This window comes from Peromyscus eremicus, chromosome 14 (assembly GCF_949786415.1).
Source record: "Peromyscus eremicus chromosome 14, PerEre_H2_v1, whole genome shotgun sequence".
NCBI lineage: Eukaryota > Metazoa > Chordata > Mammalia > Rodentia > Cricetidae > Peromyscus > Peromyscus eremicus.
In genome coordinates this window covers 22,331,814-22,359,475 of record NC_081430.1, presented here as the reverse complement: position 1 = coordinate 22,359,475, position 27,662 = coordinate 22,331,814, and the positions used below count along the sequence as shown (strand labels likewise).

Sequence of the window (27,662 nt, the reverse complement as noted above, 5' to 3'; positions counted from 1 at the left end):
CAGAATGGACCCTGGCAAGGTCCTGGGATGTGGTTACCCTCAGCACTCCAGAGACAGCAGGCAGCAGTGAGAGGAGAGGAAAGAGCCAACAGGAAGCCCATGATGGCAACCCAGTAGTCACCGAGGCTCTCGGTGAGCAGTATCTCCTGTGGGCCTCTGTTTCCTCTTCTCCAAATCCCATAGTTATGAGAACCAGACTCTCATTGACACACTGTTTCAGAAAATTCTTAGATCTTTCTAAGGACAGGAGTCCACAGCCCATGCTTTTTAAATAATGTCTGAGTTATTTAAAGTGGTGATTATACTTTTTAATTGTTGGAGAAAAGTCAAAAGAATAATATTTTATGACATGAAAATATATGCTAGTGCACGCCTTTAATCCCAGTACTCAGGAGGCAGAGGCAGGGGGATCTCTGAGTTTGAGGCCAGCCTGATCTACAGAGTGAGTTCCAGGACATACATGAAATTCAAGTTTCAACATCCACAAATCAAGTCTTATTGGAACAACGCTGTTCTTGTTTGCTTATGTATTTGCAATCACTGTTTCATTGCAATCACAGAGTAATTGTGACAACGACTACAAGACCCTCAGAAACTTACACAGTTTTTTCCTGGACTTTTACAGAACAATTTTAGAGAGTAGAATGGGCCCCACATACTCAAGAACATGGCTCACCTCTGACTCATGTACAATCTCTGACAGCCCCTTGTGCCCTGATTTCCTCATCTGTAAAAAGGAACCAAAATCGTTTTTATCTGGGAGTCTGTTGGTGGCAGGATTGGACTAAGTCCATCATGGGGTACCAGATGGAGATCCCAGCTTGGATGAACAAACCAAAGCCTGAGCTCCAGACTCCAAGGCTCAGCACCCAGTTCAACAACTGCCAGTACATGCTGTAGATCTACTTTCAGGATACAGAAATAAGCCATAAAGAGTAACTTGGGTATTATTTTGCCTTACCACCATGGTATCTGGGTCAGCAGGAGAAATGGAGAGGACAAGACAGGAGAACAGGATGGTCTGGACCAAGGCGAGCCAACCAGGATGGAGCTGCCGTTCCTATCACTGCTGCTGCAGCCTCTCGGTGGTGTCACTGGCCAGTGAGATTTTCCTCCCAGACTCAGTCTACCAGGGTATTCTGGAGCTAGAGGCGCTCACCCTCTCACGGCTCATCAAGGAGGTGTTTGGCTTTACCTTTAGCATTAGTCAGAATTCTCCCCGTCACTTTCTCTCCCCTTCTGCGGCTCTGACCCCAGTGGCCTGAAGCGATACATCATTTCTTACTGGTTTCCCTGCTTCATCCTCATCCTTCTAGAGTCTGTTGTTGGGGCGGCTGAAAGGATGCTTTCCAAAGAGCTGACCGTAGCCCATTTTGCGCCCAGGAAAAGCCAGAGTCCTTACAGGGGCCTCAATCCCTTCTCACTCTGCCCCATCCAATCACCTCAGACATCCTCTCCTGTCCCCTCCCCCTTGCCCGCTCTGCTCGGTCCCTCTAGCCTCTATACTCAGATGCACCAATAGGCTCTTGTCTAAGGGCTTCTGTTCAGTCTGCCCCTTCCATCTGGAGGCTTCCCTCCCTATCCTGATGGTGAGCTCTAACATTCCCTTCGAATCACCCCAGGAGTGCACTACTTAAGTGGATCTACCCTAGCGTTTCTTGTTAACGTAAGAACCACGCCCTTCTAACGCTCCACCCCTTATTATTTATGTATTTATGTATCCATTCTGTTTCTACTGTTCCCACTAGAATTTAAGTTCTGGGAGGGCAGGAACCTTTGTCTTTTTTGGTTAGGGGTGTACCCCCAACCTCTGGAACCCCCTCTGGTAGATAATAAAGACTGCTGACTGAATCAGTCAATGATTTTATAATCCAACTATCTTCCCCCAGCCCCAGAATCTGCCTCTCATTGAGTCTTTGGGAATCTCATCACCTCCCTGAAGCCCTGGGCCTTTTTCTTGATTCTGTAACAAAATTCTGGGTGGGAGAAGAACTGCACTTTCCCCAGAAAACAAATCTGAGAAAGTCTAAACCATGTCAACGTCATTTGTCTCTTGGGCTTGGAATGGCCAGCGCCTGTCCGCTGGAGGAAGACAAAATGATGCTGAGCATTAAACTCCTCTTTCCGTGTTTGTTTTTTGTACCAACATTAATGACACCATCTCTTTAACTAGAGTGAAGGAGTGGAGGAAAGACATACGACTCACCAGTAACGATGACTAACCGCACGGTACATTTTGTAATACTTATTTCACTGAGATGAGATTTACACATAAACCCTGCCTCTGTCCTTTAAAGGCTCACTCAACAGTGGGCAAGCAAATGCCTAAGAAAATTCGGTGACTCGACACCTTCACAAGACATAGTGCAGAACGTTCTTCGTACTTCTCTCTAGAGACGGCAGGTAAGGTTCCCAAGCATAAGCACAGAGTCTTTCTTCATCGTCCCCAGCATTCGCCTTCTCCTCAGGCTGGTTTCTAAAGAAGGGAGGGGGTCTCATGGGAGGGTGAAAAATGACTGTACTCCGGCCTCTTCTTTCAAACCTGCAGGATCTATTTACTGGTGTGGAGCAGTTAGCTACAGTATTCCTCTACTAATCAGTTTTCAAGGGGAGAATTCCTTTGAAAAAATTTTACAAAGAAGCCAAGCTCTTGTTTTTCCATGTCCTGTCCCTGTCTAGTCAGAATAATGTAGAAATGAAATAAGTGAAATCTCCACGGTTTACAATGACCCCACGGGCAGTACCGCCTTCACCCTGGGCCAGTGAGTCTATTTGCACAGCTGATTTGAGATGAAAAGTGAAATGGTGTGAACAAGCTGTACCCTCTGCCCTGATGAATATTTTCTGAGCTGCGTTTGACTGGCCTCGAAATTCTTCACAAATTCTAGAGGGCAGGCATTAGGCTTCTAAACGGCCCGGATCAGGTTTCCATAGTAGCTTGGTCAGACAACAGACCTTTTCCCAAGAGTTAGGCAGAGCTTGTCAATAATGCTGGCGTGAAAACAAAGCCAACAATGAGGGCTTGTTCGGTTTCAGCTGAGTCATGAAACCATGTGCTAAAACCATCTTTGGAGAGAGACCCGATTGGTAAAACAACGGCCACTCGAGCTGGAAGGAGGCTGTGAAAGGAAATGTTAACCTCTGAATTCTGAAAAGCATTCGAGGCAGTGAGAGATTTAGGGAAAAAATAATGTGACACCGCACTTCTCAGCCTCATAAACCAGCTTAAAAATGAACTCATTATCATGATTTATAGCAGGGACTAGTCTTTTACGTCCCCATGGACAGTCTGTCTGGCATCGTGGTCCCGTTGGTGTGATTCATTTTTTTTTTCAAAAGGCAGTCTTGCCAGACCATTAAAAAGTAGAACAATTAATTACTTTTATGATAGTTGGTTGCCTCCTGGCCCCAGCTTTTCCTTTCAAGGCCAACATCAGCCCCCATGCAGTGAGTGAGGCCTGAGACCTCTGCCACAGAATGTCAGAATGCTTTCTGCACATAAGCACTGGCCATCTCAAACCTGTAAAATGCAGCCCTTATTCCACTGGGGATTTCCAACTTAATACTGTTCTGGTCTGTCTTCTACTCCGAGATCCAGGCACAGGAATCGATTGTTCAAACTGAGCTATCCCGCCATTACACCAGATGTCACCATTTACCCCGCCCCCTAGACACACACAACACGAAGGCGTTACTGAGGACAGAGCTGCTTTCTATGGGGCTTTCTCAGGAGGCCAGTGACAGGGGCATGTGGCCACAGAGTAGATGAGGAGCTTCCAAGATGCTCCTGACGCCACTTACTTTCAAAGGAGAGTCAGATGTCACGTCAGTCACACCCAGGCTGACCTCTTTTTCTTCACCATCTTCTTGCCTCTCAATTTCCTTTACAATTACAGAAAAAGTGGGGAATTGCTTCTCTCTCTAGATGTCCTGTTGTTTACTGTAATTATTATGGCAACAATTGCTGGGTGGATTTTCATTCTTTGATGTTTTGCCACAGCGGAGAAATCAAATCCTCTTATGAATATGATCTCATTAGTTTCCATAATGATATTTTGAGGTGAAGTAAGGATTAAGACCTTCAGTGCCGTCTCTACAGACTGGAGAAATGAGCAAGATGCAGGGCGGGGGGCCACAAAGGAACCAGACAAGCTGGAGTTAAGACCCAATGTTGAGATCCCCATTTAGTGCTGCTGTGACCCTAACATAGTTCTACATCTGAGAGGCATAAAAGGATCACCAAAGGGTCAGCCAGGGCGACATAAAAATACGACTAATTTCATAGATATTTTTAACAGCATGCTTCTGTAAGTTTTAACTGCAGCCCTTTGCCTGACCTAGCATACACACCTGTGGCAGTCAGCTTTCTATTGCTGTGACAAAATGTTCAAGAAATGTAGCTTGGGCTTGTGGGGAGGTGGGATCTCATGGCAGAAGGACTCAGTCAAACAGAGCTGCTTACTCCATGGCAACCAGAAAAGAGAGACAGAGAGCCAGGGAGGAGTATGTAGTGGGTAGCTGTTTCAGCTTTGACCTGGAAGTACTACCCCCATTGAGGCTTCCAGTAACTGTCACACCTACAAGGTGGGGCTGAGACAGAACCCCTTAAGACCCGAGATCTGGATGTGCCAGCCTCTTGGTTCCTGGATCCTAGATGCTGGAGGTAGACCAAGCAGAGTTCTCCAGACAATACTGCTGGACTGCACTACACCTTTCCCAGACCCTTTAACCTATCCCTTCACTTGTAAGTTACTCCACAAAATAAACCTCCCTTTTAACTACGTGGAGTGGCCTTAATACTTCCGTCAATAGGAGGGGGTTGGAGACACAGGATACCCTTCAAAGGGAGACTCTCAGCAGAAACATGCTTCCTCTTAGTTAGGCCCCACCATCTCTGAATATCCCCTTCCGCTATGAAACCATCCATGGGTCAGTACTGATGTGGTTAGAACCCTCACCATCCAAGCACATCTCAAAGGCCCCAGCTCTGAACCCCTCTGCAAAAAGATCAGGTCTTTAGTACATGAGTATTTGGGGAACTATTTCCTGTCCAAACTGTAACCAAATCCTGCTGTAGGATGGTCTGTATGTCAAATGCTCTGATTGATCAATAAATAAAACACTGATTGGCCAGTGGCCAGGCAGGAAGTATAGGCGGGACTAACAGAGAGGAGAATTGAAAGAACAGGAAGGTGGAGGGAGTCACTGCCAGCTGCCGCCATGACAAGCAGCATGTGAAGATGCCGGTAAGCCACGAGCCACGTGGCAAGGTATAGATTAATAGAAATGGGTTAATTTAAGATACAAGAACAGTTAGCAAGAAGCCTGCCATGGCCATACAGTTTGCAAGCAATACAAGTCTCTGTGTTTACTTGGTTAGGTCTGAGCAGCTGTGGGACTGGCAGGTGACAGAGATTTGTCCTGACTGTGGGCCAGGCAGGAAAACTCTAGCTACGAAAAACAAGAAAAGAAGACTTAGTACTCTCAACACGGAAAACGGCTGAAGGACAAGATAGTTCAGCATTCACACAGGAGGCAGATAAACAATAAAGGAAGGGGGAAACAATGCAAACTAAAGTTAGAGGGGTTTTTGTTTGGTTGGTCGGTTAGTTGAATTTTTTTACAAAGACTGTATGATATGGACTCCCAAGAGTACTTCCGGGGCATCTAAAGGCCACACAGACACTAGTTGGCTCCTTTTTTGGTGTAGATAAACCTGAAGTCTATGTCCTTCAGTGAAGTCTACTTTGACCTCCATAGCTGGGGTCAGGTCTATGTTGCCCTCACACACCTTTCCTCTGCAGTGCATCCCTGCTTAGCATGTACTCTTCTGCAGAGGGTGGGCTGGGGTGGGGGAGGAATAGCTACTGAAACCATATCAAATAAAATGGGCATTATGGAAAGCTACAGCAGGCGCTTGTTGGGATTAAACAGTAGAAGCAGTATGAAGACTTATTGGGACAATACTCTGTATTTCCCCTGCTTCCAGAGCATTTGTTCTGCTCTCTGCATCGACTTTGAACTCTACAGATTGCGGACAAATGATTATTTCTTTCCTATAGCCACAACCATTTATAACTCTGGCTTGCTCTGAAGTCCATCCACTCCATTGCCAGCTCTACATGATTTTGTAGCTAAACATCAATTACCATCTGAACACAATTACGGAGCCTCTTAATTCAGGTTATTGGAAGGAAATCACATTGCCTAAGGCCTAGGTATGGATGGGTTCTTTGTGACTCAGGCTTCTGTGCCTTGGTGGTGGCTCTCTTGTGTGATACAGAAGTGGCCTAACAGCTATAGGTAAGTGAATTATGGTATTAGACTTTTTAAAGCCATCACTAAAGATCACGAAAGATTATATTTTTATAGAAGTTTAGTCTTACTGCAAGCATCCCATATAAGCATTTGTGCTTTCAAAATAGTTGTCAGATATATTTAAGGACTTCAGTTTCTCACACCAACCGGATAACTATACCTGATTTACACTGCCATCGAAATGAACTATAACATTAAACAAAACATACAAAGCAACTGTTTTATGGAAATGAACGGGCATCGCAAGACTGTAGCTACCAAGAGAAGAGAAGCTACCCCAACTTTCTCCAGGGGGACCTGTTCCTGCCATGGCATAGGGAGAAGGAGCTAGGCAGAGATTATAGTCCTGACTGCTAAAATGGCTGGGAGTTTTGATTCCAGGGACCAAAGACGCACCTACGCAGAGAGACACACCGGAGTTGGAGCAGGGCTTCACTGTGTATCCTTGGTAAGGGCTGAGATGCACTTGCTCAGAACAAGTCTTCTTGAGACTTAGCAGAAATTGATGCTGCAGGGATGTGAGGTGAGTGGAAACACCAGAGATACACAGTCCTTGGAGATACACTGGAGTTCTGGACTAGGACTCAGTTAGTACTGTGGTAAAACTATTCTTGGGCATAGTCTCTGCTTTAGAAATAGGAACCTGAAGATCACATCATACAATCCAGGCAATCCCAAATTCACATCCAAAATAAATCTGCCCCAACAAAGCACAGGACTGGGCCTGACAGACCGAGAATGGATCAAACTTCCCAGGCAAAGTTGACATTCTTTACGTGCTACACTTGGATATAGACCTGAGTGCTTGGCGTACATAATGTACTGTGAAATAACACTAGGCACACAAAGAGATGGAAAATTATGACCCAAACTAGAACAGTAAAGGAGAGAGAGAGAAGCAAGACCACTTGGATGTTGAGATGATTAGATAAGGACTGTCAAGTAGGTACCACAAATACATTTGATGACCTAAATAAAAGATGCTTAAAATGAACAAACAGATATGGAGTCTCAGCACAGAGATGAAACAATTAAAAAAAAAAAAAAAAGAACTAAATGGAAATCCCTAAAATGCAAGTGTAATTATAAGGTGAGAACTTTACTAGCTGGGTTTAGCAGCAGATTAGTAACTTCAGATTATATGACTAGTCACCTTGAAGGAAGGTAGAAACGGTCCAACCTAAAGGGAAGTTTAAAAAAATGAAAAAAACCTCAGTGAATGGGACAATTTTGTCGTCTAATAGGTATGGAGTTCCATGGGGCATGGGAAGAAAGAGCTGAGCAGAAAAAGATGTTTGAAAAAACACCAGCCCAGATTATCCAAATGTGGTGAACCGTTTCAAACTCCAGATCCAAGGCACTGGGGAAACTGCAAGTATCTAGGAACTTCATAGCCAAAGTCTGAAAACCAAAGGTAAAGAAACAGCAATAAAAACACAGCAATCCGGACTGGAGATTGGCTCAGTGGATGAGAAGACTGGCTGTTCAGGGGACCCGAGTTCAATTCCAAGCACCTACACGGCAGCAGCTCACAATCCAACCATCCACAGTCCAGTTCCAGAGGATCTCACACTCTCTTCTGGCCTCTGCTGGCACCGCACACACATGGTGCACAGACATACATGCAGACCAAACACCCACTCATCTGAAATGTATTAATTAATTAACTATTTAATTTAGAAAAAGAACCTTCCAATCAATATTTTTAAAAGCAAAACAAAAACAAACAACAGATAAAGAACAAACAAAATCCCAAGAAACACTCCTATTGTGGTCCGAATGTTTGTGTCCTCATCAAAATTCATGCTGAAACATAGTGCACTTTGGGATGGTCTTTGCGGCTGGGTCCTTTGGGAAGTAACTGGGTCATGAAGGTAGAACTCTTAGTGAGAACAAGATGGGTCCCTTATAAGAAGCAGGCATGGCTCAAACTCGCTTTCTTTCTGTCCCATGAGAATACAACCAGGAAGCAGGTCCTCAGCAGACAGAAAACAGACAGCGGACATCAGACCAACAGGAGACAGACAGCAGACAGCAGACAGACAGCAGACAGCAGACAGAAGACAGACAGCACAGACAGCAGACAGACATCAGACCAACAGCAGACAGCACAGACAGCAGACAGACAGCAGACAGCAGACAGACAGCAGACAGACAGCAGACATGTAGCAGACAGTAGACAGAAGGCAGACAGACAGCAGACAGCAGACAGACAGCAGACAGGTAGCAGACAGACAGCAGACAGTAGCCAGAAGGCAGACAGACAGCAGACAGCAGACAGACAGCAGACAGACAGCACAGACAGCAGACAGACAGCAGACAGACAGCAGACAGCAGACAGACAGCAGACAGTAGACAGAAGACACAAGACAGACAGCAAATAGACAGACAGCAGAGTCTTATGAACCTGGACGGGAGAGCGCCTGCCCAGCACATGCAAGGCCCGGGTTCGATCCCCAGCACCACAAAAGTACACATAACAGAAGGGTAAAGCTTCTCTTTGTGAGCACAGAGCTCACCCAGAAAAGATGACACAATGGACCCATAAAGTGAGTCTAAATAAATTCGAAAAGCCGAGATCTAACGCACAGGCTTAGTAACCACAATGGAATTAAACTGGAAACACGAAAGAAAGACATGTGTGACATGTTCAAATGTTCTGAAATGAAACAGCAGACTTTTAAATAACCCAGGTCAAAGAAGTCACTAGGAAAATTAGAAAACATTCCAAACTGAATAATAGTGATTACAACACAGGGGAATGTGTGTGACGCAACTATGCCAGAACTTAGAATAAAATACACACCCCAAAATGTAGCTTATATTGGAAAGAGGAATTAATTTCCTTGAAATTTTCCTAACTTTCAAGATCTCAGCTTTCACGTCACAAAAAAAAGAGGAGAAAATTAAACCCTGAGCAAATCGAAACAAAGAAATAAGAAACATAATAAAAAAATCAATAAAATAGAACAAAGCGACGATTGAGAAAAATAATCAAGGGGGAAAGAGGAAATAAAAACAGTTAACATTAAGAGTGACAGAGGATGGCACCACAGCTCCCATACACATGGAGACACGGCCGGATGGGATTCTGAGATGTTTGCACTAATCAATTTAACCATTTAGAAGTCGTGGAGAAATTCCTTGAAAAATTCAAATTATCCAAACAAAAACCAGAAGAGAAAATCAGATAGCTCGACGCCCGTTAAAGAAATGTACTTTCTAATTAAAATTTTTCTTGTAGCATGAATCTTAAAAGGTTTTATTAATAAAATCAAACCTGAAGCCAGGTATTGGGGTGAATACTGGAAGATCAGAGAAACAGAACCAGCCACAGCTTCCTCACCTTGCCAATTCCTCAGCTGATCCTGTTTCCTCAGATTGGAAGCCTCTGAGTCCTCATCCAGAATGAATCTCAGCTGAACTGCTGCTCAAAAGCCTAAAAGCTTAACCAGCTCTAGTTCCTGGTCCTCACGCCTTAGATACCTTTCTGCTTCCTGCCATCACTTTCTGGGATTAATGCCTGGCTATTTCCAGTGTGGCTTTGAACTCATAGAGATCCAGGCGGATCTCTGCCTTCAGAATGCTAGGATTAAATGTGTGTGTGCCACCATTTTCTGGCCTCTATCTCTAGTGGCTGTTCTGTTCTCTGACCCCAGATAAGTTTATTAGGGTGCACAATATATTGGGGAACACAATATCACCACATTTTCTCACAAAGAAAACTTCAGAGCCAGAGAGTTTCCACCACATTCTCTTAAACATTGATGAAAAAACGCCACCACACCGAGAACTTCTAAAAATGAGGTGTTTTGATTCTTACCATAGCCCCACTCAGCTTGCCTATTGGCCTGTATAGAAACCTGATGAACACTTGATTATAAACTTAACCAAAAGAGACGTTCACGGCAGCAGCAGATATTCCAGATGTATTTTCATTGCTTGAGCAATTTAACACAGGCCCTGGTACCTGGGTACCATGATTGAGCTGGTGAATGTCTTGTCATCATCCCCACAAATATGATGATCACAAGCACCTTCCTCCCGGCCGCTGAGTCTAGCACTGTGCCTTTATGATCTCACCTTGGAGTGAGTCGATTCTCTAGCCCGATGTTAAAATTCAGTCCATGGGTAACTTGATATCTTCCTCTTCCAGAAGGCACCACATGGGTCCATAACACTGACTAGACTCAGCTACAAGTAACAAACTGTCTAAAATGGGAAATAAAATTGACAAAGATTCAGACATCTCAGTGAAAATGTTAACAGTTCAATGGTGTGGACCACATTGAAATGTCCCTCCAGGGGTGAAGGAAAAGTTGATGTTTCTGGCCACCTCTACAATCACGATAGAGGCATACACATACTAGGGCCTTATTGGATCACATGACCACCATATGCCTAAGTCTGGTGAATTCTTTGGTCCAATTACTATGTATATGAAGACCTTAGTTTTGAGTGTGGCTAGGACAAGAAGAGGCTCTGTAGTAGGTCCAGGCTACTATGGAAGCTGTATTGCCACTGAGGCCGTCTCATAAGTAGATGCTGTGGTGCTTGAGGCATTAGTGGCTCACAGAAATGCTGTTTGGGGGCTTTCCAGGCCCTTGTTGGCAAACCACAACCCAGATCCGAAGAATTTGGAGTCTTGACACTCTCTGTGGATTACTACTTCTTTCTGAGAAACGGCATTAGGTTGATCAAAGGCAGTGGTTCCTGGAGACAATCATTTACCACACCTCCCCAAGCTTCTCATCATGAACCAGGTGTTGTCAGACTCAAGGCATAAAGCTCTGGACACGTACTCATTGGCACTCCATCATTATGGTTTGGTTTCTGTCGCTCTGGTAAAATATCAGAACTGAAAGTGACTGGAGGAAGAAAAGGTCTGTTTGTCTCACAGGTTACTGCAGCCCATCCCCAAGGGAAGTCAAAGCAGGAACCTGGAGCAGAAGCTGCAGAGGAGACCATGAGGAGTGCTGCTCACTGGACTGTGCTCAGCTTCCTTACACAGCCCAGTCCCACCTGCCAAGGGATGGCACCGCCCACGGAGGGTGGGGCCTTTCTATATCAATCAGTGACCAAGAAAATGCCGCACAGGAGTGGCTACAGGCCAATCTGATGGATATAATTCTTACTTAAGGTTCCCTCTTCCCAGGTGTGTCAAGCTGACAACCAAGATTAGCTACCACAATCATTGAATGGGAGCATACTTACGGTATTGATCTTGAGTGGCATCTGAAGGCACACCCTCACATGAACCTAAACTCATACTTCCCTTTCGAAGCAAAAAAGAACACTGAGAGTTTCCCTTTTGTGCTGTAACTATCTTGGAAGTAACATGAATGGAAAGTTAGCAACAAGAGAGTTCCGGCATGAGATGGGTGGATGGTCTTCTCTGAATCGGCAAAGAAAGAAAAAAGTCATTTGTGTTCCTCGTGAGTGCTCAAAAGAGGATGATCTCAGAGGAGAGTTTTAACATTGGCTACATGACACTTCTCATGGGGTACAGCCAGTCTTTCCCTCAAGCTGTATGTCCAAAGAGCTCTTGGGCACAGTGGTCACGGTAGAGGGGAGAAGACTGCATGGGATCAGCAAGATGGACCTCTAGTCTCCAAGGTCAATCTGGACATAGCTAATGTGGAGCATCTGATTGGCCACAGCAGAGACCGAAACTTTGTCTTTAATATGTACTGTTCCCTGAGGCGATTAGCCAGTGTGACGGTTTAAATAGTTATGGCCCCCATAGACTTATGTATTTGAATGCTTCGCCCATAGGAAGTGGTACTATTAGGAGGTGTGGCCTTGTTGGGGTAGGTGTGGCCCTGCTGGAGGAAGTGCGGAGGCGGGTTTGAGGTTTTATATGCTCAAGCAATGCTCAGTGTGGGACAGTTTACTTCCTCTTGCCTGCAGATCAAGATGTAGAACTCTCAACTTCTACAGCACCATGTCTACCTGCACACTGCCATGTCCCACCATGATGATAATGGACTAAACCCCTGAAACTATCAGCCAGCCCCAATTAAATGTTTTCCTTTAAGCCATGTGGTGGTGGCACAGGCATTTAATCCCAGCACTCAGGAGGCAGAGCCAGGCGGATCTCTGTGAGTTTGAGGCCAGCCTGATCTACAGAGTGAGATCCAGGACAGGCACCAAAACTACACAAAAAAACCCTGTCTCAAAACAACAACAACAACAATTTTCCTTTATAGGAGTTGCCATGGTCATGATGTGTCTTCACACAGCAATAGAAACCCTAACCAAGGCAGCCAGCTGCCTTGTTATGTGGACCACTTCCACTGTGGAAAGATAAATGCTTTGTTCTTACTGGAATCTACTTTCTGTGGTTATAGATATTGTATACAATGCCTCTAATAAACTTTTCATCCATAAGTTTACCAATTACCTCATTCACCATTGTGGTATTCCACACAGTATTGCTTCAAATCAAAGAACTCACTTCACAGCAACTGATGTACAGTCACAGTAACATGGCCATGTAACGTTCTATCATCACACAGGAGAAAAGAACGGTAAAAACAGTCTTCAGGGGATTCTTTCACAGCATAAGCTAGCCAATAATATCTCATACACCTGTAGTGTATGTAATGTAGTGTAGTGTAATGTCCTTCAAAAGGCTATGAAATGCACTGAGTTGGCAAGGAATATATAATGCTCCTTCTAACACAGTTAGGATTCATAGACCTAGGATCAGTAAGAGAAAATGGGGAACGCCACTCAATTTTGCCTCTAGAGAGCCAGTAGAAAAACATTTGTTTCTTGTCCTTGTGATCATAGCCTCTGCTGGTCTAGAGTTCTTTGTTCTAATGAGAATAATCCTACCAATGATTCCAGTGGAATGGAAATTATGACTGGCATTTGGCCAGTTTGGATTCCTCATTCCTCTCAGTCAAACAAGCAAGAAGAGGTCTTACTGTGCTGGCTGGGAGTGTTGGTCCGGATTGTCAAGCAGAAATTGGGCTGGTACTGTATGAAGGTGTTCAGGAACAGTATGTTAGGAAATCCCTTAGCGTGTTTCTGAGTGATGCTGCTATAAAGATAAATGTCTGTGTACTCTTAACTTCACATGTTCTAAGCCTAATATGGAAGCATTTTGAAGTGGTGCTTTTGAAAGGAAATGAATTTGTTAGGGTTGAACTCTTGTGGAATCAGTGACCTCACGTGGGAGACCATCTCATTTTCTATATTGTGAGCATCCAAGAAGGCGGCACCATTTGCAAACCAGGAAGAAGACACTGATTAGAACCAAACTGGCTTAGCCTTTAGAACTGTGACAAAGCTTCTGTTGTCCAAGCTACACCCATCTTATGGCACTTTGTTTTAGGAGCCTGGGCCAATAACAGCTACCACTCTCTGAGCTCGGTCAGTGGATAAAAAACTACAGCAACCCAGTCGGAGCAGTACTACTAAGTAATGGGATGACAGCCCATCTCTTCAGGTACGAAAGTGTGGGTCACCTCACTAGGCAAACCACACATTCAGCTAATGTGCTGGCTGAAGGCAAAGGGAATATGGAGAGGGTGGAGGAAGAGAGTAGTTATAAATACCACCCACCCGTTGCTATGTGACAAATGGTAGAAATAAAGACTGTAATTATTATGAGTAGTTCTTTCTTATTTTGTTATAAACATTTTTATATGCAAAATCTTTTTGTTTCCTTCCTTCTCCTAGCCTTATATCACTTAACAGAAGTTCTATTAATCTTAGTTAACTTTATGTCACAGTATTTAAGTTATAGACTATCTAAGAGAACAGTGACGATCACTCAAGGCCTTGGCACCCTCCTCTGGATGAAAGTGGGTGCTTTGGTTATATGCAGAGTCATTGTACCACATTTTACAGAGTATGGCTTTCTTCTTGTCTCTGGATATTTAAGTGTGACTTAAGGAAATGTAACTTAAGTTACAAGGCTAGCCTGAGCTGCTCAGTCTTATCTGTCAGCTTCATTCATCATCTAGGTGTTACCTGAAGGTAGATATTAGTAACAACTACAACTAGCTGGTTTTAAGAAAATTATTTATCTATTATCTAAAACAGTCAATTGAAAAAGTAACGTTGTGGTTTCTCTGAGAAAATCCGTTGAGTGGCCCTCCAGCTTCTGCACAGGGTACCTAGCCAGCCCTTCCTGGTGGCATGCACACATACGAGGGCTCTTTTGCCCATGGAACATCAGCTAATACATTCACCTTTTTATAGAAGCAAAGAAAGTCAAAGGCCCTTATTTCCCATAAACATAAAAATTGGTAATAAAAATTTAAGAACAATAATACATTCATGACTGAAATAAAAGTGAAGTATTTGGAAATCAGTCATTGAAATTCATTACTTTAGCTCAATAAAAGAGAAAAGCCATACCATTGTCTCAATGGAACAGAAGAATCAGTTGGCAAATTCTATATTTGTATGTGGTAAAAAAAAATTCTCCATAAATGAAAACTGGAAGTGAACTCTCCTGAGTATGATAAAGAACGTCTATAAAAACTACAACAAACACTATACTAAGCACCAAAGCACAGGCTGCTCCCCTGCTGAGGATGAGCCTTAGGCAAGGATGTATATCTGACTGTTTGTAGTCATCACTGAACATAGAGGCCATAACCAGTGCAATAAAGCAAGAAAAGAAATAAGCATCGTAAATATATTTTATAAAAGGTAAAACCGTATTTTTTTAATATATAGCAAGACTGTTTATGTTGAGTCAAGACTCTACCATTTAATAACCTTGTGATTTAGGACTAAATATGTGTTATGGTAAGCTACACTATAAAATAATGACACCAAGTTAGGAGCGTGGAATGAAATAATCCACACGTGCGTTTAGCACTGTGTGGGGCTCAAGATGTATTAGTGTTGGTAGTAGTGGTAGCTTAGATGATTCTACTTTAACCAGAGTTTATATATCTCAATGGATATTTGTAAAAAATTCTTATTATAAATTTTGCTTATGAATTTTTGTATTTACATTCATGAAGAATATCAGTTTGCAATTTTTTCCCCGTTTTTGCTTTGTAAAGTTTTGGTTTCATGGTTTTCTGGTCTTACAACAAGGAGTTGGGAATATATCAGTCAAAGTTGCAATAGAAAAAGAACACTGGGGTATATGTTGCAAATGTGTATGTTTGTAGGTAGGTTTTTATGGGCACAATAGATATTTTAATCTCTTTTAATCCATCAGCCAACTATTGGGTCAATTCTACTCTTTGGCTATTGGGTCAATTTATGAGTTACTGAGACAGAAAGGTCCAGCACTCTGTCCCTGGTTTCACTGGCCACAATGGGCTGGGTTAGGATATCATTTCTAAGCCCCTCTGTCCTACCGTATCCACTGCTTTCTAGCCATGTATAAAATAGCTTCCAACTGACCTCAGCAGATTGTGTTTCTCCTTTGTGTACAGATAAAATTAGTTAGTCACAAGCATTATTCTAACTGTCCAAATTAACACTGCACATGTGTGTCAAATGAATCCAAACTGTTGCTGAAGGCAAGGGAAGGGAGAAGGGGAAGGTCTCTCTTCATTCCAAGTGATTTGGATCAACACCAGCTTTCAAGATTCTGCTCTCAAGATAAATCAGGGCCTGCAGTAAATGAAGTCTCACCGAATTCAATGTCTAATTTTTGCTGGGAATAAAGGAAGCAGTAGCTAAAACATGACCTGCCTCGAAGCCTGTACAAAGCCACTCTGAATTACTCACTGTTACCTATTAGCCTAGAAGTATTTCATCAACTACATGCTTGCTGTAGATTCTCTCTAGTTACCATAGAAACTTTGGAGGAAAAGCTTGTTTTTAACCCTTGGACTAGGTTTGCTACCCAGCTCTATAGCTCTATTTAAAGATTTCCCCTTGTTATTTTAAACTCTTCCCTTTCTGCTCGCATGTTTTCTTCTCCTGCTAGACAACGCAATCAAACTCATCCATGACCTTCAAACTGCCACTTACATGATTTTCAAGGCACACTTCCCGAGGGAGGATGGCTAAAGACAGTGGTACTTTTGTACGTTTATCTGTGAAATAGACTGTGGTTACAACAGTTTTTTTTTTAAAAGCTGGTTTCACTTCATCAAAAAGAAAATGAACTGTCTTGTTTCTATTCTCTCTGCCAAATGAACTTCCCATCCAGGCCAGGTCTTCACAGGCCTCCTGAGTGCCCACCCAAATCCTCAGACAGCTTTTAAGTGGGAAGTGTCTGCTTTCTAGAAGCTCTGAGTCTTCCTGTCCTCCCACCACCCCAAACACAGCACTGAACTGTACCGGCTTCTCCTCCAGCTTCCCTTCCCTGGGGTACACTTCACAGCCAGTGGGCCCCAAGTTGTGGACTCCTGCCTCCCTCCCTGCCAGGTGACATCTTCCCAGCACTGTCCCTTTGTTCTCCTGCCTGGTGTCCCTTTGGTCCATATGGCAACTCTCATCTGGTTGCAATTGATTTAGTTCTGCAGGGGAGAGGTGGGTGTTGGACAACTGGGTTGCATTTATCGGGGTCATTCAGGGTCTGGTCTTGTTGTGGTTTGGAGGGAAGGGTGAAGACCAGATGTTGAACATTTCTAGAAGCTAAAAAAAGACCTATAGAGTGTAAAAGGATTGATTCTGAGATCTGAGGATTTGGGTCATATACGGAGTTGAGGTCAGGTACCACGGCTGAGGGCAACTTCACATCAACACTGTGCTTCCCCTCAAGACAGATGCAGTCTTCCAGAGAGAAGGTAGAAGCAGGACCTGTGCGTCCAGGGCATCCTGCCATTCCAGCTGACTTAACCCCTCAAAATGAGGATGCAAATTTGGTATAATAACCTAAGGAGGAGCCTGAAGCTGGCATGCAGGCCATACCGCAGGAGTGCCGCCCACTCAGGGGAGCACTTCAGAGCCTTTGCTGCCCAATCTCTGCCTAGCAGCTCCAGAGAAAAGCCTGGTGGCCCCATCGACACGGTGGAGGAAGAGAGATGCAGCCTGTCTGTTCTGTGGTTACCACCAAACCACTGAGATACACGAGCTCATCAGTAAGGCATCCCCTGTGGCCTGCTGAGACAGTCAACGCCTCCCTACAAACAAGTCCAAAGGTGACCCCCCGTGGGTGTGTACACCTGGCTCCACACTCCAAGTCCTAAGAGTGATAACTATGAGTTTCAATGCATCCTTTGGTTATTAGGAGCTACAGATTCTTTCTCTCATTTATGAGTGTCTCTCTTGCTCTCATGTGTCTCCAACCACACAGAAAAAGCTAGCACATAGTAGATGCTTTATTAATGTGAACTAACCTTTCAGATCCTTTTTTTTTTTTTTTCCTGGAACTCACTTGGTAGCCCAGGCTGGCCTCGAACTCACAGAGATCCGCCTGGCTCTGCCTCCCGAGTGCTGGGATTAAAGGCGTGCGCCACCACCGCCCAGCTCATTTTTGCTATAAAGAATGGGTTCCTTTTAAAAACAACACCTTTATTGCGATATACTTCCTATACAATAAAAAGACTCTCCTTTATGAACTTCATAATTTAGGTAAGGGGGAGGAAAGTGGTTAGAGCACCTGCTTAGCTTGCACAAAGCCCTGGATTTGACTCCCAGCTTAGCTAGGGTATGTTTCGGTAGATTTTGGTATTTGAAGAGTTGGGCAATTATTTAGAATATTTGTATCACCCTACTCTAAGATGTTCTGTGGCCATTAATTCCAACTCCCTACTCTCTTCCCCAAGTCCTCAGAAACCAATAACCTGTGTTCTGTTTCTGTGGAGTAACACAAATTTCCACCAGGACCACAGTCTTTAGAAAGCATCCCTGTGTTTTCCAGGTTCTAGCAAATCCACTCTCCTCCTTCCTATCATTTAAAAGAACAGATGGCTGAAGCCTTCTCCAGGCCAAGGCTGTGTCTCGGTATTGCCAAACATGCTGATGAGCACTGTAACTCAGCCCAGAATCACTATGAAAACAAATGTGAAATACCTGGACATCGCCAAACGGATCCAGGCATTTCCCAGCTCTCACACCATGTCACAGCTGCTTGGGTGACTGCCTCTGACACAGTGACTCTTGGTGGAAATGGTTGTGGGCATGCCAGATCACTCGGGGATCAGGACTGGCCTGAGAGGACAGTGCTAAGAGCGAGCAACCGTGCTGATTTCAGACCAAGTTCCCAATACGAAGGGGTGAGGCTGGCGCCTGAGGTCTCGGGCGCAGGGAGGAGGCTGCTCATGAGCCAGGTAGACAGCTAAACACTTCACACGAGGAGCCTGGGGAAGCTGCAGCAGGGACCACAGGAGTCTGAGAACGGCTGCCATCTCCAGTGGAGACGGCAGCCAGCTCAGGGGCTGCGGCGGGGAAGCATTTGAGAGGCCCGGGGATCTTGGACACTCTGAGCTGAGACTGGAACACAACTGGAAAGATGTAGATCTTCCCACCGCAGCTCAGCCTCGTTAGAAAATGAAGATGAGTGAAGAAAACATTTCCATTTCCAAGAACACCATAGCAGCTTCCCTTGGAGGAGGGCACACTTCACGATACAGCTAGAGTACTTGTCAGCCTGTGACTTTTCCAGCCCAGAATATGAGCTTTTTGCAAGCAGAGTCTGTGTTGTTTCATTTTTATATGCTTGGCATATAGTAACTACCAGTAAAGCCTTATTTATTGGGTAAAAAATTTCAAGTACCTATTTCTACATTTTTCCACAGAACTCAGTGGCATTAAAAAAAAAAAAAAAAAGTATCCTTCCTCCCAAAATCTCTGCATTAAGAAGGGCAGTTATAATAAAGTGTAAATGTGTACTTTTAAGTATGATATTCTTATCAGGGGGAGAAATGGTGCCATGCCTTCCGGAGGAAAATCTGTGAGCTGAATAAAGATCTCTAAAGCCACAAAACACTCCGTCTAAGACCACAGAAGCAGGTTCTTACAGAGGTGCAGAGACAACAAACATCTGGAATGCATGTCACCCCTCCCTTCGACATCTAGGGAGGGCGCTGCCACTTATGTCAGGCTGTTTCCCACCAATCCGGGCTAACTTCAGACTCATTACCAGCACCATTCCGTGGGGCTGTTCCTGGGTGGCTGGTGAGGATACACACATAGTCATTTGTCAGCCATGAGGAAAGACAGGGCCATGAAAACCTCTGAGGTCATCTTGAGGGGTGGGAGGGGAAGGACCCTTGAGAGGAGCTTCCTGGACTAGATGAGACTCAAACCATTGTCTGCATGCAGAAGGACCTCATTCTAACTCAAGGACCAGTGCTGGGGTTGGATCTGAGACCCAGGCGGGCAAGGGACCTTGGACAGCCAGAGCCTCAAAGTCAGGTGACCCAACAAAGCCAGTTATCCCCAAACCTGAGTGTGGAGGAGTAAGTAGGCAGCTAGCTCCAGAGGACAGAAATAGAATTCATTTCTTCCCAGCTGGGTGAATAATTGCATCTTCCCAGGAAACCTGCCTCGGAGACAAGCTGCCTGTTCCTGAGGATGCGCTGCCCATGCGGAAACACAGGTGGATAGAATTTGATAACACTGGCCGCAGCTGCCCTGTGACAACGGGGAAGAGGACAGACTTGAGAGTGGAAAGCTCCTGTCTGAGGTCTGGGGAAGCAGACGGAGGGAGAGATCTTTCTTCTCGCGATTTCCAAGGAGGGGACCACAGAAAATCACAGCCACGTGCTGTATAGCATTTCGGGAAGCAGCAGACAGCGCACACAAGATGGAGGTCCCTCGGCTCTATAGCCAGGAACAACCGTCTTAGTGTGTGAGTATCCTCTGTGATGTTCCCATGATTTTAAAAATCTAGCAGTGTGGTTCTCCAAACACGTGACTCGACCTTAAGGACTGCCCTTTCTTTGGCCTTTTGTGTGAACCTGCAATGTGTACACCTGTCTTCAGCATGGCTCCGGAGGACGTGGGGTTCCAGTGTCTTTGGGGGTAGAGGAATTGAAAGCCAGACAGGCTACAGGCCGGCTCCTCTGATGTACAGTGAGCCAGCTGGGATCAGAACAAGGGTTCCCTTTGTTCAAGACACTAATCCCACTGAACAGCGCGGACTTGCCTCGGCTGACGGTAGAAAGGCTGCTACATCCTTGAACGTCTGAATGCCCAACAGTGACATCCTTGTACCCAGAACAGCCCTGAAGAGGAATGTTTAGGAACTTCCATGTGTCTAATTTTTACGGCATCTTGCCGCTAAGAGACAGAAGTATTTTCTTGCCTTACAATGAAGGAACCTGATAAATGAAAGTTTTTAGTGTTGATAGCATCCTTCCAATATGCATGTTTGATTAAGCATCAGAAGACCAGTATATGGGGTGTGGGCACAGTGTACATACTGCTGCCTCCAGATACGGGCAAGGGAATGAAGGAAACACTCAGAAAACGGCCCACTGACCACTCCCCCAACCCTCGCCAAGGTCCTGACTTGTAAATGGGAGCGTGAATATGAGTCACACACTCAGGTTGCCTTGAGATTTGTTTCAGATGAAGCACATCTTGAAGAGAGATGCAACCATTTTGCTGGGAGGTCACAATAGCATGCCAGTCTGTTGGGCAGTGGGAATTAAGGCTAAGAGGAAGCCTTCACTACCATTGGGGAATGTTCCCAAATGCCAGCTAAGCTGGTTGCTTTATAAATTCCCTTTCTGGCTCAGAAAGCCCAAGGTTGCCTCCGAGCCCACTCCCAATCTCCTTTCCCTCTTCATGAAGTCTGGGCCCTCCCCCAGCTGGGCTCAGCCTCTGGCAGCTTCCTCAGCCAAGTCCTACTGCTTGCCAGGAGGTCAGATCCCAAACACTATTGCAACAGCAATAGCAAAGGCCGAGCAAATAGCCCCCAAAATGATGATGAAAAACTGAGCTACGCAAGCAGGCAGCCTGTCTGGAAATGACCCCAGAATGACAAGTCTTAACAACGAGGCTCCGGGTTCCAGACCAGGAGCTCAGCAGTGGTGGACAAGGGTCACCAGGACAGTCACCCTCCTGGTTTTTGAAAAGTGATGACTTTTGGATTAATATGAAGATTTCTAAGACCATGAGGAAAAGCCATTGGGAGCTAGAGGGAAGGCTCAATGGTTTAAAGGACTTTCTGCTCAATTAAGTGAACCTGAGTTCAGATCCTGGCATCCACATTGGGTGGCTCAAAAATTCCAGTAACTCCAGGTCCAAGGAATCCAATGCCCTCTCCTGGCCTCTGACGGCCCCTGTACATGCATGCACATACACACACAGACATAAACACACACATACACACACACACCAACCAATAATAAATAAAGGAAAGCCATTGGGGGGAAAATGTGAAGGCAGGAGGACTGCAAGGCCTTAGAGACGGCTTCCAAAAACTGTCACATTAAAAAAGAATAGTAAATTTTTCTGTGAGATCCTGCCTCCCTTTCAAAGCACCTGATCTTGTACTCAGACCAGAAGGGACTCTACGTTCTGCAAGGCAGCAAGACTTCAATGACCCTTCACCTGTAATCAGTTAGTGTTTCATCACTGACAAAATATGTCTGAGATAAACAGCTCACGGAAGGAAAGATTTGGGGGGGGGGGACTTATGGTTTCAGAACTTTCAGCCCATGTTCCATTGCTTTTAGGAGCATTCTTTGAGTCAGTATCTCCTAAAATGAGACCCCCAAGTGCACTGGCTCAGGAAAAGGAAAAGACGGTGTTTTATAACAAGCAGAGAGAACACCATGCCAAAAGGACACGTGCAAGAAGGCTGCTCCTCTCATGGTGGCCAGGAAGCAGGGGGCGTAGTAGGTAGGCCTGGGACGAGAAATAACCTTCCAAGGCTCCTCTGCTCACAGCGACCTACTCCCTCCAACTCGGCCTCCTTCCCTAATAACCCAGTGGATCAATCCACCAACCAGGGAGCAGGCCTTGGGCACAGGAGCTTGAAGGACACTTCCATCCAAACTGTAACCACTACCTGGACATAATTCGGCTACTGAAGGGAGCAGGTGGCCCCTGTGCTGGAGAAGCAGCTGCTTGGGGGGTTAGGAACACAGCCCTAGGGAAGGCAGGGGAGTCAGACCAGCAGGAAGGCCATTGTCACGAAGCCCCCCCTCCTCACCAGCCATCCCTGTCACAGCCACTGGCTCCTGGGAGCAGCTTCTTGTAAAGTTGGGGAACTTGCAGCTCAGACTCCTAAAGTACATCTCCAGCAGAGAACCAGCCTGCTGCTGCTTCCAAATGTCCTCCGGGCTTACCTTCTCTTCTCTTCGTTCATTCAACCCTTACCTAGCTCTCGCCATCTCATTCTGGGATGCTTACAATGGCCACAGTGTGACATTCTCAGGACAGCCATCTCCTTTCCAGTCCTCCCTGCCATGACTTTAAGAACTTTTCCTAGACTACCTTCAGACAAGGACTGAACTCTCTTATTCAGGCAGTATCTGAAGCTCAGGCTGTAGCTTGAGTTTTCCTGCCTGGCCCACAGTCAGGGCAAATCTTTCTCACCTGCCAGTCCCACAGCCACTCAGACCTGACCAAGTAAACACAGAGACTTATATTGCTTACAAACTGTATGGCTGTGGCAGGCTTCTTGCTAACTGTTCTTACAGCTCAAATTAATCCATCTCTATAAATCTATACCTTGCCACGTGGCTCGTGGCTTACCGGCATCTTCATATGCTGTTTCTCATCATGGCGGCTGGCAGTGTCTCTCTGACTCAGCCTTCCACTTCCCAGCTTTATTCTCCTCCTTGTCCCGCCTACACTTCCTGCCTGGCCACTGGCCAATCAGTGTTTTATTTATTGACTAATCAGCAACACATTTGACATAAAGACCATCCCACAGCATCAGACCTCTCTGGCTTCCAGAGTCTTCCAAATGACCCAGCCGACCTTCCGGTGCTCACAGGAGCTCTGGATTCTCACCTACAGTTCTTCCCTGCTCCTCCGCCTCATGCTGGACTCGTCTCTGGTTTCATTTCTTATTCCTTCTCCCTGCAAAGCTCTTCTCACTCTGTCTATTCAGGTTCTTCTTCAGGACCACCTACGGCCTCCTTGGTCTTCTTAGGCCTCCAGAATACCCGCCTCTAGCTGAATGTGGCTCTTAGAGAGTTTCTGCTTGTCTCCTTTGCTTGATTAGCACACAAGGGATGGGAAATCAGGGTTTCCCTTTCCATGGCCTCCACAGAATCAGGACAGAGCATCATGCATGGACAGGAGAGAGTCCTAATTCATACTTGCTGCTTTTCTACAGTCCAGGGAGATCTTAAATTGCTGTTCACTCACACAAACGTCCATTGACGGTCAGCTACATGCTGTGGTCTGTGCTGGTGAGGAGTCTCTGAAGAAGAGAGCCAGAGCAAGCTCTCAGATCGGTGGAAATGAGATAGACAGTTTAACAAGCAATTGCAGTCCAGGATGGCCCCAGGGTACCACGCTAGGGGACAGATAGCATGTTACGAGAGACCATAATGAAGGCACCTAACCCAGTTAGGGACGTAATGGAAGGCTTCTCCGGGTTTACTTCTTAGAATAAGAAAAGGGTACCTTAAAATAGCTAGAAGAGCTTTAACATGGCTTGATCATTTGGTAGGAATATCACCTTAATTTTTCTCCATCTACTTAAGGCTTTCTTTTATGCTGTGAGTAGTTATTAAATGATAATGCAATTGTCTGTGTACACCTATTACCTAGATACACCCATTTATCCATCTGTCTTTATGTTCTCCACCTTGATCCAATAGGGATATACTGTGACTTAAGGTCATTTCTTGCTGAAAGAGAAGTCATTAGGGAAACTGAGTCAGCTGAACCCACAAGCCCGCGTACAGAACGGAGACAGAGTAAGGTGAATTAGCCATATGTACACTAAGGAGACCTGTTCGCTTGCTAACGGACAGGAGCACAGTGAAAGGCCGGGCTGTATCGTCTGTAAGATCTCTGTAGATTTCATGCTGAACTGCTTGAGATGTTTGGGGTGCTTACAAGTGGAGGGTGGGGAGGAAGAGGGAGGAGGAGGAGGAGGAAGGACTGGATGCTCCAGTACGGAACGCTCCCCCTGGCCACTGGTTCCTTGTACTCTATTGCTATTCATAGTACTTCCTTTTCAACCAAAATGTGGGAACAGTCTGCCTGCCAAGCTATTATGAACAGAATGAAGAGGCTGGCTCTATACAAATCTGTGCTCCCTTCCTATGACCAAGAGCCAAAGGGCTCGGGCCCATCCCAGCTGGGTCTTCACACATGCGACAGTCTGGGCGGTCCGTTCCCCAAATAGAAAGAGGGCAGGATTTATAGACCGCTCATTTTCCTGAACTCGGAGTCACAGCCTGGATGTGCTGGCATTTTATTATGCTGCTTCTGGGTTATTTATTTAATACTGTTTCATTAAAATTTAAAGAACACAACTGGTTTTACAAATAAAACACAAAATGCCAGAGTGCAAAAATGAACGTTTCTGAAGGAACTGAAGTGTGATGTCTGCTCAGACAGGACGATATATAACGTTTTGTAACTAAAGACTTTTCTAGTCACAGAGAGACTTGTGAACATGGAGGCATGGAGCTCCCTAGCAAACTGAGCTCTCCCATAATCCATCAAAACACTGCAGCCTTCCATTCCTGTGCAGAGTAAGCGGCCAGACGTCAGCACCTCGCGCTAAGCATTCAAAGCAAGATCTCAGACTCTTCTCTGTTTTCCATGGGGACAGCCAAAGGCCGTGGAACACACTCAGGGCCTCACAACTCTATTGACGGGTTTGGAAACAGGAAGGCCCTGGCTGCGGTATTCAACCACATTAAATGACCAGCATTATCCACAGCCCTGCGACATGAGTTAATTGTGCTAGCTGAGCTTTGACGCTGGGAACGCTGGGGAAGGCTGTGCGTAATTAGGAGCTAGCCTAATGAGAAGGGCCTCCCTCCCACCCCATGCCCAGTTCTTGCCCTCAAAGGAGAGGGCCAGTCTGAGAAAGGGTGAGCCTCCAGGGAGATGCATTGAGAAAGAATCTGAGGATGTGTGGTGATCTTGTTACAGCAACTTCGGGGGTAGAGAAGAGATTCCCAGGCAGAATTTAGGCCAGCACATTTGCGAGTGATGGACTAACAGAACTCTGTTGTCACGGTTGGGCACGGGGAGCTTCAGGCTCTGTGGTGGAGGAGTAAGATGTGCCTGTCTAATAAATCCTTCCTGGTCCAGTGTGAATGGCTTCCAGCTACTTACAGGACTCAATGACTGGTTATTTCATCTTAATCCATGCTCTGCAGAAACCAACGTAGACATTATTAGGCTTTCCAGACTTCAGCCGTACCTCATCCAGGTTGGTTTCAAACCCTGAGGCTCACTGCAGAAATCTTTCTTATAAACATTAATAAACGACTCCCATCGTTCTTTAGAAAAGCAGAAATCAGTCTTTGCAATGTCTTGGAAAGCCTTATGATGGGGAGAGTGTGTAGACTCTCAGCACAGCTCAGACTGGAAACAAAAGCCCTCTGAGCAGAGGGCCTCACCTGCTTTCCTTTGCTAAACCCCAGGCTTCCTGAATTTCTCCATCCCTTACCTTGCTTTTTTATTTTCTTTTTGAGACAGGATCTCTATGTTGTCCAGACTAACCTTGAACTTACAATCCCTCTGCCTTAGTCTCCAGTCTGTTGGAATTACTGGCATGTGCCACCTTGCCCAGCTCATGTGTAATTTCTTGACTGTCCAAACACATCATTCTCTTTCACAAAGACCCCAGTCATCTGACTGCATCAGAATGGCCTTGCTCTCCTGCCTTCACTCCTGGGTATGATTTCCAGCATGCTCTCTTCTGTTGCCCACCTCAGTCATTCGGCTCTACTGAGGTCTGTGCTGAGCTGTGCTTAGAGCTCCAAGCAGATGTGGTGTTGAGACCAACCAGCCATTGAGATTCAACCATGACCAGAGCTAGAACCTCAGGATCTGCGGGAAATGTGGTCCACCATCTCTAGGGATACTTCTCAGAAGTAATCTTATTGCTATTATATGTTAATCTTATTCCCTGCTTGACAAGACTCTATATGACAGTTGGCTATAACTAACTGCCATGAAGGCCTCCTGCCTCCCACTCAGTGGGTCTCCTTCTGTCACCCGCATTTTTTTAAAAAATTGGTTTTACTTTATGCCTGTATGCATATAAGTGCACCACCTGCACACGGTGCCCATGGAGGCCGGAAGAGGGTGTTGGATGCCCTGAAGCTGGAGTTAGAGGTGGTTGTGAGTCTCCTGAGCTAGATGCTGAGGACTTCACTTGGATCCTCTGCAAGAGCAGCGCATGCTCGTAACCCCTGAGCCACTCTCCGGGCCTCATCCCACCTTCCTCTCCCGGGTGTAGGTCTCTCTATACAAACCACAGCTGGCTGCTTCTAAATCCCTTTCTGACTAAGCTCTTGAAGGCTGGCGGTCCTCTCCTACTCACCCCGTGTATCTCCATTGTCCCCAACAAGAGCTGAAAAGAAATGTGCAAGCCTTCCAAGTTTCCACTTCAGCACGTGTTTATCTCACTCTATCAGTCAAGCAGACAAATCTACTTAATTACTCCATAATTCAAAACACATTTCCCCAACTGGCCTGCGAAAAGATCGTGCACTACAGCTTCCATGACGAGATCCCCACCCCCTTTTTTCTTTTCTTTCTTTTTTCTTAAATTTTATCTGGCGGGGGAGGGGGCTGTAAGGGCAGAGGGCAGACATGCAGGGATGGGAAATGAATGGGATCAAGGTGCATAATGTAAAAGACGCAGAATAAATAAAAAGAAAGTTAAAAAAAGAAAGAAAGAAAATATCATGGCAGAATCTGCCAAACTGAATCCCTTGTAAAACCTGGAGTATTTTCCTGACATTTGGGTTTAATATTTCAATAAAAAGTAGAGACTGATCTAGTTTGTGATGACCTCTTTTTTAGTGAACCCATGTCAGGACCCAATCAGTGTCTATCCCCTCTTTACATTTTAGCAATCTATCTGTTCCATGGCCCATTTTATACATTTGCTGGGACTAACATGAGGCTCACCAGCCTGTGCTTTCTAGAATTCACCTCTGAAATTCAGGGTAACAGACATTTATTCCTTGGTAGGCTCAAGGATTCTTAAAAGCAGTTCCTCGGCCATGGGTTTAAATATTTTTGTTGTCTGAAATCAATTTTTCTGACCTTAGAGACTTGAGTGCATTTAAAACAATGACCTGTTCTCAATACCCTTCGCTGGAGATTCACCCACCTCTTCAGGGCATAGTGCCATGGATGACTACCAGCTCTGTGGTGACAGACTGGATATACGCACCAAAGCGCTCCTGGCAGCCATGGGCAGATGTGGATTTACCAAGAAGCTAATGAAGCTTCAGCTGCCTTCATTTTGTATTCTTTTCTTAAAATTTGTCTTCTAAACTGTACCACTTGGATCTGCCTCT

At 45.3% G+C, this 27,662-nt stretch overlaps 1 long non-coding RNA gene across 1 annotated transcript; it reads right to left on the bottom strand.

The window, feature by feature from the left end:
- Positions 1-2,287: 2,287 nt before the first annotated feature.
- Positions 2,288-11,572, bottom strand: LOC131924686 (uncharacterized). The gene is made up of 3 exons (XR_009382994.1): positions 11,454-11,572; positions 10,402-10,530; positions 2,288-2,476 (listed from the first exon to the last, which is right to left on the bottom strand). It is a non-coding gene; the product is annotated as an uncharacterized LOC131924686 (long non-coding RNA).
- Positions 11,573-27,662: the final 16,090 nt, after the last annotated feature.